The following is a 12329-nucleotide window of genomic DNA, read 5'->3' on the forward strand; positions in this document are numbered from 1 at the left end:
GGATAGTGATCTCCCAACAGTTGACATCTAAAACTTCCCCTAAATTGTGCACCACCTCCATTCCTCCTTGACCCCTGACACCTCCTCCTCAGAAAAAGCTGCACCATGTCTTATGATGCAGCATGTTAGTGGCTCAGCGTGGGGACCGTTGTGTCTGCTTAGGTTACTCCGACACAGGTTTCCTCCCACACGCCAAATCAATTGTGACAGTAATTGTGATAATTAGAATAAAATAAAGTTCAAACTAAATTAACAACTTCAGCTCAAGTTGTGTTCTTTTTTTTAAAGATTATTTTTGGGGCATTTTAGGCCTTGATAGGACAGCTGAAGACAGGAAAGGGGTAAAGACATGCAGCAAAGGGCAGTGGGTCAGAGTTGAACCTGAGCCTTTGTACATGGGGCGCACGCTAAACCAGGTGAGCTATCCAGGTGCCCCGACTCAAGTTGTGTTCTTTGTATTTCCTGTATCTCCAGTACCTTGTATATGATTTCAATAATGTAAACCTTCAAAGAGGTATATGCCTCTTCTAAATACTCAGTACCAAACGGCAGACAGAGTTAGCTACTCGCTGGTAAACACAGTTGTTTTTTTCCCCTGAGAAGTTGAAGAGCAAAAAGAGCTGCAAAAAGAGCTGAAACAGAATGAAAATTGGAGTTACATAGAGAAATATTAAAATAAATATTTGTGTTATGGTGATTCAACGGTCCAAAATAATGTGTAAAGAAAACTACCACGAAGGGAGACAATGACCACAGAGTCCCAAAACAACCCCAAAGAAAACAAAAATAACCAAAACGTTACACAGCACTACTACAAAGAGACAAAACCCCACAAAGAGACACAAAATGCATGGGGAAATTGCATTTGAATGACGCCTAAACCCCCCCGCCACCTATGTTATATGCGCACCTTCAACAAATCTAGGAAAAACACTGATCTAGAAGTTATCAGCTCTAGTCTTCTAGTTGTACTTTTCCATTGGGCTGAAGACTAAAGAAAGGACTGAAATAATAGGATGGCGGCTCTACAGGATGATTCTTTTCCTTGGCAACTATCATGTTTTTTCCCAAATGATGATTTACCAGTTTTTTTATATTCTATTATCCAATTGCTTGAAAAATAGTGCATATAGCGGCTTTAAATGGAGCGTGTCCCTGGACCCCCATAGGCAGTGCTCGAATTATCTTTTTGTCTTTAAGGGGGTCTCTCTATCTCATAAAAAAAAGTTGGCACACCCTGCACATAGCCTAACAAGGCTATACAATTAAATAGTCTAGGCGCTTTTGCGCAGTATATGCGCACGGTAGGCCTAGGCTATAACTTGACACACGCACACAACAGACAGAGATTTATTTTATTTTTTTACAGAAATGGAGTGCTTTTAATTAATTTCAACATATTTTTTATTGTAATAGTCCATATTTCATTTCAATTTCGCAATACAAAGAAATAGACTAAACGATTTAGTAAACGTAACTCATTTGAACCAGACCACCGTGTCAGATATCCTCTGTGTCAAACACAATAATGCATGTAGTCTTTAACCTATACACAGGGGAAATGCACTAACTGGCAGAAATTTGCATTGCGATGTTGTCGTGAAGCCTATTCACTGAATATTCCGCCATCAGAGATTGCACTGTATTGCTGACAGGTGTTTTAAAAGATCTGGGAACTTTTCCGGAGCTCTGAATGGCAGAGGATAGCTACAGATTTATTTATTTAAGATGTATTGGTGGTATTTACCTCAAAAGCACATTAAGCTAAAAGCAAGGTGACTTCTTCGGACTTGCGAGTGCTGTCAAATCGATCGTAGCCTATGCGGTTTGCTCACATAGCCTAGTGGTGTGGTGGTGAAGTGCAGTCATGCTGCGTTCATGAGCGTACGTCCCGTAGTAGCCTATATTTTATATTTTAATTTAACATCTTTAATGGTAAGAGACCGCACAGGGATGGATAATGAGCGTTGTTTGAGATTAAATTACAATGCCACATACGGCAGACACCTTCAGATATGAGAGACCCCCTCAGATTTTTGACTTTGTTGCTTTCATGGGAGCCAGTCCTCACTCTATGGGAGCTCGGCTCCCTCTGGTTCCCACGTAATTTGAGCACTGCCCATAGGTTTAGACTAAGCCCTCAATGTTTACAACCTCTGGTTCCGCCCCTGTCGCTACGCTAAGTCAAGTCATCCAGTGGAGATTTAAAACAGTCCATGTGAAATACATACATGATATACTGTTAATATGTTTTCTTAAGATCACTTTCATTAGGAGGATCCAACAAATCACAAACTTTCCTGTGTGGAATTATGTGTGATTATAGAAGTGCTCTATAAAGTTACAAAGGCAACAATAAAAAGACACAAGTGATTGAGTAAAGTAGGGCAGAGGCAGACTTCAGGTATTATCCACATTTCTTAGAGGAAAGTTAGTGACCCCCCCCCCCCAAATAAGTTGATACTTCAGCTGTAAGTTCTCCATGCAGTCATTGTCATTGCTGTTAACCCCCGAGAACTGTTTATTTATGTCAACAAGAGAAACCATCATCACTTTCTCTCCGTGATCAGAGACTCAAGGGTATTCATGTTATCCCTGGGGAGGCTCCTGTTTGGCTTTCACAACAATGAGCTCATCGCTGAGTCCCCTTCTGCATCCATTCTCCACCTGAAAGGGGATCCACAACGCTGCACCAAGCTGCCATTTCAAACCAGCGTGTGGAGCTCCCAGATAAATAAACTATGATTAATCCAGCGTACGTGGATTGCTGCTGACCCATATCAGTGGATCACAATTAATAAATCAGCAACATGAATGTTTTAGTAAGTAGTTTTAACAAGCTGATCAGATTATTTGTTAACTGAGACACTACTGTGAAAGGTGCCTTCTCAACAATGTGTGAGCATGTTTACATAATTTATAAAGTATGTGTGAAAGAAATGAAAAACAATATGCTACAGGGATGAGCTCATTACATAATTTTTGTGCTTTTCTATTCTCCATATGTACTTTGTGAGTCATACAATGTCAATATGATATGTAACATAATATGTACAATAACATTGTAATGCAATGTAACATGGGGAGATTAGACATTGCGTTAGTCTATATTCTACAGTACATTATGCAATTGCATCTAAGGTCATGCGATGCAATGTCATGTGAGGTCACGTTACATAACATGATGTGATGTGTAATGACAAGATAACATGACATGACAACACATGATGTGATGTGTTAGTTTGGTGGTTTTGAAGAGATGAGTGAAGCATCAGATCAACCCAACTTAACTTAATTTGCCCTTACCAGTGTATCGCTGTGTGTATTTCGTCCACGGCAATTCCTGCCAATCAGTCCCAAAACGTCCCTGTTAGAGAGTTAATGCCGTGAACACATTCTTTGTAAATCTTTACAATCAGTCCCAGAAAGAACCAAGCAGGCCTGCCTTGTTGCAAGATCCAAATTTTCTTCGAAACGTGCCATTTTCGGCATGTTGTTTGCTAACTCGAAGTTGTTGTTTCCCGTAGCAATGGGATTTCAAGAACGGCAACACACAGAGAGCGAAAGGTGAGGAGCAAAGCCTGACATCTGACGCATGAGCCAAGCACCGGATATCAGGCTTTATACTGGAAATGTACTTCCGTTGATCCAGACTAGTAATACACTGACTATGGATAAATACCTCTCACAACCCCATTTAAAATAATCCGAATAATCTCTTTGAAGGCAGGGGCAAGAAGGTATTTCATCGATTCTTTCCAAGCGGATCGTGAAGTGATTGGTGGCTGTTTTTACAGGATTACAGCAGCTACAGATGACAGATCTTTTTTGCTCCTTATTCAGAGCCCATAAGTTATTGACTGTGTTGCTGTCGGACAAAATTCAAACAAAATATAAAAAGTGTATATTGGAAATAGTTACCAAGCCTGCCTTTAAGGCACATTATGTAATGTGAAGTTTTCTTGAATTTCATTACTTTGTGATTAGAGGGAACCCTGATTCTCTCTTTAGACCAGTCTTATCAGTGTAACCGATGCTGCGGTCTGTTGTGTCCCTCCACCTATCTCCACCTTTACCTTGGCAGCAGGTCCCATCTGTATGTCTGCAGGTGATATGATGACACAGTCACCCAGCTCAGGTTGCACGACCTTATCAAGCGATTAACAAATCCTGTGTGGTCATTACTTAGTGATCTGCCTCGCAACACCGTAACTGTTTGTTTTGACTGAAAGTAGGCCACTGTCTGTCATCTGTGTGTGTGTGTGTGTGTGACTTACTACTGAGCTGTTCAAAACAGGTGCATCATCCTACTGAAAGGCGAGAGAGGTTATTGAAATATGCTTAGTCATAAAGATGATTTATCCAATTACCTTGTGCATTATAATCCAGTTATGATCTCTGTGTTTGTGTCTATTGGGAGGATTTTACAGTGTATGTGGGTAAAGTGCAAGTCCTGAATTCAAAATGATATTATAGGTATTAACATGAAATCTTCAAGAGTATCTTCCATATTGTGCTGTGCCCTTTAGTTGCACAGCATTTGGGCAGTCAGTTTTCTCTGTAAAAGCCACAACTTTAAAACCAAACTAAAATGCTTGCTTAAAGCTAACCAGTGGCTGCATTTTACTAGTTTTTGCTTTATCTTTTTTTAATTGGCCTTTTTCACAGCAGTTTGCCTTGTCCAGTAGGAAAAACACAGGTGTCAGTAGTGACCAGTGATGTCCAAATCAAGCTCCGTGAAGCATTTTCTTTATTTTCTGAGTCCAATAGATAGCATTCTCTGTTCAACAAAGGGTTGAAAGCACTGAATTGTCCTTGAGCATTTTTCTTTAAACCAAGATCGCCATCTAGCTGGGTTAACAAATGAAACTAATTGCTCATGAAGCTTTATTAACACATTACTAGTAGTGACTTTAACAATGGCATCTGTTCGATTGCCTGTAAGCCATGACAAGACTGTCCTCCCCTGAAAAACGCTCCCATAGGTTATTTGTTCAAGCAGCAATTACGACCTATATTTACCTTTCTAGTGGTAGCGCCTACTAGTGGCTGTAGTAATTATAACGGGAACAAAGCATAAAGTAAGGTGACAAAGTATGAGAGCGCCAAATATCTGCGTAAGGACAAACAAACACAAGACTTTTACCCAAGAGAAGTATTGTGTTTCTAATTTGTCGTGACGTTTCCCCACCAAGTCGTGTCAATGGTATGTCCGCGTCTTGAATGCTACAAATTAACTGTCAACTAAGTGTTGACGCTGTTTGACACCGCAAGGAAGAGTGAGCTGGCCCGCAGAACGAAGGAGGACGCAGTGCCCGGAGTCGGAGACAAAATTACTTTTAGTTAATACTTTAGTATTAGAGGGTAGGAACACAAGACCCATTTTGTGGATAAACCATAACAGACAAACATATTTGTATTTTCGGACCTTGTATTTAAAGTAACAGACATGTTTAAAAAATATACAAATATGTGTGTCTGTTATGGTTTATCCACAAAAAGGTCAATTAGTAGTGCAATATAAGTAATACATTCACTCAAGTATTGTAGGTGCTTGTTCTTAACTTGAGTATTTACATTTTCTGTTACTTTATACTTCTACTCCACTGTCTAAATATTGTATTTTGTACTTTACTGTACTTTACTCCACTATATTTATTTGATGACTTTTTATAACTACTTTGCAGATTCTGATTAATAATAATAATAATAATAATAATAATAATAATAATAAGAAGAAGAAGAAGAAGAAGAAACAGGAATGCCGTAAACAGATAGTAGGCTAAGCAAAAGTATAAGTAAAAGTTGCTCTCATTGATAGTAAGAATTCAATAATATAAACATTTTAAAATCTGTCACTCTGCATAATGAGTCCTTTTACTTTTGAAAGGCTGTAAATGCAGGACCTTTACTTGTAACAGAGTATTCTACTTCTTTCACAATTGCCTGTTTTTAATCTATGAATATGCACATTTTATTTTTCAATAGTGAAACGGCAGGATGCAGGCTATCTAGCCTGATAACTGCTGGGTTGTCAAGTTAATCTGCTGGCCACTGGTGCCCTCTGGTGGATGATTTAAGAATCACATGTGCTCATCGTTCTTCACCAAAATGTAAAACAGTCATTAAACAGTCATTAAACGAATCCACGAGTGAACATGAGGTGCAAACATCAGATACAAAAACTGGTACAAAACAAGATACAAGATACAAGACAAGGCACACATATAGTAGCCTAGTGCAATGGCAAACAATTACAGAACAAATGATAGATGAAGATATCTATGGAAATACTGCATGATGTATTCGCAAGTAAACAATCTCTTACACAAGTTTAATGCGTGTACATAGGGAGTGAAGATGTCTCTGTTCAGAGCCACGGGCGGAGTCAGATGTTGTAAACATTCGGGGCTCAGCTCAAACCTAGGGATTTAAAAATAGAATGCCTAAAAATCTGTAAACTATTTGTGAAAAGCATGATAGTTGCCAAGGAAAAACTGCATGTGATTGTCATAAAGTGAGCATGCCTGTAAAGTCAGTTAAGATTTGTGGGTTCCCATAGAACCCATTTCCGATTTCAGATGTCTAGAGTTTAGAGGTCAATGGACCCCTTTGAAAAATTGCCATGCCAGATTTATATTCTTTAAAAATAAGACATTATTTAGTTTCATATATAGCTTAACTCTATCTTTAAAACAGAACACACTACAGCCTCTGAAAGACAGTAAAGTTGGCCTAGAAGCCAGAAGCCATCCCGCGCTCTGCCCCTGTTCAGAGCATATTGTACACCACTCTATACTGCACACCTGTGATCAAACTACAGAAGAACAAGCTAACAGAGACTGTGGCTAGCTTGTGATGCCATTAGAATATTACTTAAGGCGCTACAAGGAAAAACATAGTTTTTTCATGCACTGGTCAATTTTGAGATTGTGGCCTGTTTTGCTTCCATGACAATGTCTTCTTTCAACCATTAAGGTGTTTATTTTACATTACCATTTGTCTATATGTGTCTTGTAGATTTCTCCTAAATTCATTAGATAATGCCTCAAATGCATATCTAAACATAACGTTTCAGAAGAATTGTCTCAATGTGATTATCATCTGTAGGGTTCTCACCCAAATGTATCAGCTTGCTCCTGTAATTCAAGTTTTAAGTAAAGGGGAATAAAATGCACATTGACATTTGACATTTCAGCTCAAAATGTCAATTTGTACCTTTGTTCATGATTAAACACCTACCAAACGAATGACTATGATATATAAATATATATATATATATATATATATATATATATATATATATATATATATATATATATATATATATATTAGAATCGGTATACTATGATCAATATTTATCAACAAGTATTGAACCATCCCAAAAACTTCTTTAGCCTTAGGTGGAACTGGAAAAAAGAGGTAACTAGTTCTTATCTTAACTACAAAAGTATTTATTTAAATTCTTGGAACATGTGTTTCCTCTTCAAGGGTGATGGAGTGATGAGTTTATGTTTACTACATGAAACTAAATTAATAAATAGAATATGAGTAGCTTTTTCTTTTTCTTCTTCATTTTTTCATTATTTTTTCTCTATCCATTAGATTAATTAATGCAACAGGTGAAAGCAACACTCTGTAACTTTTTAAGGTTGTCTCATTGAAATTACAGCAGCGCGAGCTGTAATTTCAATGAGACAACCTGGAGGGGGACCGAAGTTGTGTTGTCTTCCCGTCGACCATGCAACTTTTTTGTTTTTCTGGGTCAAAATGTAAACTTTTTTTCAACGTTTTGGACGTCTTTTTCGACACTTTTTGTTGCTTTTCCACCGATGTTTTTGTCAGTTTTTTCAACGTTTTTTTTCTACACCTTTCGACGTTTTTGAAGCTTTCTCCGACATTTTTGTCACTTTTTTCAACGTTCTATTATAAAAAAAATAAATCTAATGCTATGAAATTGAATACAACTTGTGAAGAGCGTTGTAGGGAGCCATCCACGTTATTTCTTTAGAAAATTTGGTTGAAAGAAACTTTTTGAAAATGGGTCAAATTTGACCCGAGGACAACAGGACTGTTTCTTGCATACTCCGATACAGTAGGTGGCGGCATATACCATAAAAGTTGATTTGTAGCCCGCCATTAGATGAAGAAGAAGTTTGTTACAACCAAAGAATTTCTAATTAGAGAAGAAGTTCCCCTCTCTCGTTACTTCCGGCTTCTGAACTGGTTGCAGTTCCACCAGAGTTCCATATAGGGGGCGCTCACAGGCCAGTGCAGAATGAATGGGACTCTATGGAGCTATACCCCTCAAAATCCACTTTTCTCAGGATATCATTTTTTGTCTAGTAATTTGAATGTTGCATTCGAAAGGGGAGGCTAAGAAAATACACACTGCTGGGTGTTAGATGTTTTTAAAGTGGCTTTTTTGTTCTAAAAAGCCTTTTAAAATGTCAATGACGTCAAACACATATACGGCCAGAGATACTGCTTTACGGCAAGCTCTGAGTCGCTTCCTTTGTTCTCTCGAAGCATCGACAACACAGCTGACAGGTTAGCCTCTCCCTGTTAATACACGTGCTAGAAAGAGGTTTGCTAATGTTTTAAAGACCACACCGAAATATTCACTCTGACATTCTGGTTCTCTTTGGATGCCGTCAAGCGGGATCTCACTAATAGTGAGACTAGTAATCAGTCCTTCACTGACCAATCAGCATTCATTAGCAGAATACTAGCGTGTTATGGGCAACAACGACTCAACCTGTAAGAAATCGAAAGGACACAAGTACTCGTTCGTTCAACTTTTGACCTATAATCCATGTTGAACTTGCAAAAACTACAATCAAATCTGAGATTTCTCAACGACAATCAGGCGAAAGAGACACATTTAGCCGTCTAGCTCCATAGGGTCCCATTCATTTAGCACTGGACCGTGATCACCCCCAGTGGAACTCTGGTGGAACTGCAACCAAATACGGTACAATGGGGCTGACTAGGGAGTGGAACGGCTTTCCGTAGACGGGCTTTGGTTACAACCAAAGCCCGTCTACCTTATTAGAAATTCTTTGGTTACAACCAAAACGATGATATAGAACTGTTGCTCAAAACAAACAAATGCTTGATAAGATTACTAATACTGTATCGGAGCTTAAAGCCCTCCACCCCACAGATTTAATTCTAATGGGAGGTGATTGGAATATGACCCCGGACGAATGGAAAGATAGATGGCCTTCTAAATTTTACAGCAATAATTACAACCCCATAATTAGAGAATTTATGAATAGTAACTGCCTGGTTGATATATGGAGAGTTTTAAACCCAGAGGAAAAACAATACATATGGTACAAACCCAATGGTACATGTAAATCTAGAATTGACTACTGGCTGGCTGCTAGTTCATGCGGAGAGTTTACCTTTCAAGCTTCAATTTCTAAAGCCCCTTTAACTGATCACTGTATACCAGAAATAACACTAAATCCAACTTGTAGGAAAAAGAACAACAAAGGGTACTGGAAATGTAATACTAATTTGCTAAAAAATAAGGATTACTGTTCAAAAATAAAAGAAATAATTAATGAAATTGAAACTACCGAATCCATAAATAACTATTGCAATAAGTGGGAATATGTAAAATATAAAGTTAGAGAATTTTCTATACAATTTAGCAAGGAGCTTAATAAGGAAAGGAGAAAAGAGGAGAGCAACCTGTTTTATGAAATCAGCCAGTGCTGTAGTAGGCCTGAATTGAGTAGTGAAGACAAGGAGAAACTACTGAAATTACAAACCCAACTAGATGACATATATCTCAAAAGAGCCCAAGGTGCATTTGTAAGGTCAAGAGCTAAATGGATTGAGGAGGGAGAAAAAAACACTTCATATTTCTGCAACTTAGAAAAGAGAAGACAGGAAAAGAAGGCGATAACAAGCTTACCGATAGAGGGAATAGAATGTAACCAAACTATAGTGATAGAAAAAGAAGTTTTCACCTTTTACAGTAAGCTCTATACATCTGCATACTCCTGTACTGATTCCAATAGCTTCTTTGACAAAGTCATAAACTTCATACCAACCACTGATGATGTATTTAAAGGAATTTGTGAATCAGATTTAAGAATAGAAGAATTAGATGCTGTTAATTTGAAATTGTCAGTAAACAAATCCCCTGGCTCTGATGGACTCACTGCTAGCTTTTATAAGTTTTTTTGGAATGATATTAGAAATATGCTGTTCAAGGCACTACAAGAATGCATAGAGAAAAGACAATTGATGCCAACTATGAAACAAGGTTTGATCACTCTTATTCCAAAGTCTGGCAAGGACAAAAGAATACTAGATAATCTTAGACCAATGACATTACTCAACACAGACTATAAGCTGCTTTCTGGATGTATTGCAACTAGACTCAAATTAGGTTTGTCCCAGATAATAAATGAAACTCAGTCTGGGTTTCTTGGTGGAAGATCTATCCACAATAACATAAGACTGGTTTTAGATTTGATCGATTATAGTCATTTGTTTGAAAGTGGATTTATTTTATTTCTTGATTTTTACAAAGCCTTTGATTCGGTGGAGCACCCATTTATTCTAAAAGCTCTTGAATACTTTGGATTTGGTAGAAAATGTATAAATCTAATTGGCATGTTATACAGTGACATTAACAGTTGTGTCGCTTTGGAACATGGTACCTGTCCGAGATTTAAAGTTGAAAGAGGCATTAGACAAGGTTGCAATAGCTCCCCTTTATTATTTATCTTGGTTGCTGAACTTATGTCAGTTATGATTATAAATAATGGTACAGAAGGCATAAACAGTTTGGACAAACACATTGTTATAAGTCAATTTGCGGATGATTCTACGTTATTTTTGAAAAATGAAAGGCAGATCCCCAAAGTATTAGACTCTATTAATCAATTCTCTAAAGCAGCAGGATTGAAATGAAATATTGATAAATGCGAATTATTCGCTTTACACGATCAGCCGGCTCACGTAATCACGTAAATAAGGTCAGATACTTGGGTATAACTGTTACCAGAAATAAAGAATTAAGAGAGAAAGAAAATATTTGTGAAAGAGTAGAGCAATACAAAGCCATTCTTAATTCATGGTTACAGAGGGACATTACCATATTTGGAAGGGTCCTTCTATCTAAAATGGAAGGCCTCTCAAGCGTTATTTATCCCGCATTATCGTTGGAAGTTTCAGATAAAATGGCTCAACTTATCAACAAAACAAATTTTAACTTCATTTGGAAAAAATAAATGTCATTATATCAGGAAAGCGGATGTGATTAAGAGTGTTGAAGAGGGTGGACTAAATGCTAAATGATTTTTTGGTTATGAACGGTGCTCTTAAATTAAAATGGCTGAATTCATATACTTCAAACGAACGCTCTTTTTGGTTCACCATACCGGATGCAATTTTCAAGAAGTTGGGAGGTATTCATCTTTTATTGCGATGTGATGATGATTTATGTAAACTGCCAACGAAGTTATCAGATTTTCAAGTTCTCCTCTACTGGAATTTGATTTATAAACACAATTTTACTCCCCAGAATACACCCCAATGGAATAACAGATACATTTTATCCAATAGGAAGTCATTGTTTTTAGGCTCTTGGATGGAAAAAGGAATTTGGACTGTGTCCCAATTAATGGATGATTCTGGAGATTTTTTAAACCCTAAAGAATTATGTGAAACATTTAGTCTTCACTGTTCGTTTAGAGAATACACTAAAGTAATAATGATAATGATATTGAGACGGTCGAACATATTTTCTTTCAGTGTGAACCGATTAATTCGTTTAATGTCTTTTCAATGCTGGCTTCAATCTAAAGATATACTGCTACACCCATTAAACGAAATGTCAATTAAAGCTGGAATATTTTGAAAGGATACAAATCTAGAATTCTTGATAAATAATTTGATTGAACATTGTAAACATTTTATTCATAGGTGCAAATATTTAAAGGTCAAACCCCACATCAATGGTTGGAAGAATGAATTTAAGCTTTTTGCTACATCTTTACAATACATGACAGAAGGAAACGCCAAAAGACTCTTGTATTTGTTGGACTTACATTCCCTAATGGACTAAAAGACCCCTAGCATCTTATTTTATTTTTATTTTCTTTATTATGATTTGCTATATATATTGTCTCTACCTCAAAGCTGTAAACACGTTTTGGACAAATGTACACATTGTGCCTTGATTGTTTGTATGATTGTTGTATAATAAAAAAAATAAAAATAAAAAAAAAAACCAAAACGATAGACGCCTCCCATACAGTAGGTGGCGCTATGCACCGTTTTAGCGACCCACCATAACACTACAA

Source organism: Sander vitreus, chromosome 3 (genome assembly GCF_031162955.1).
Source record: "Sander vitreus isolate 19-12246 chromosome 3, sanVit1, whole genome shotgun sequence".
Taxonomy (NCBI): Eukaryota; Metazoa; Chordata; class Actinopteri; order Perciformes; family Percidae; genus Sander; species Sander vitreus.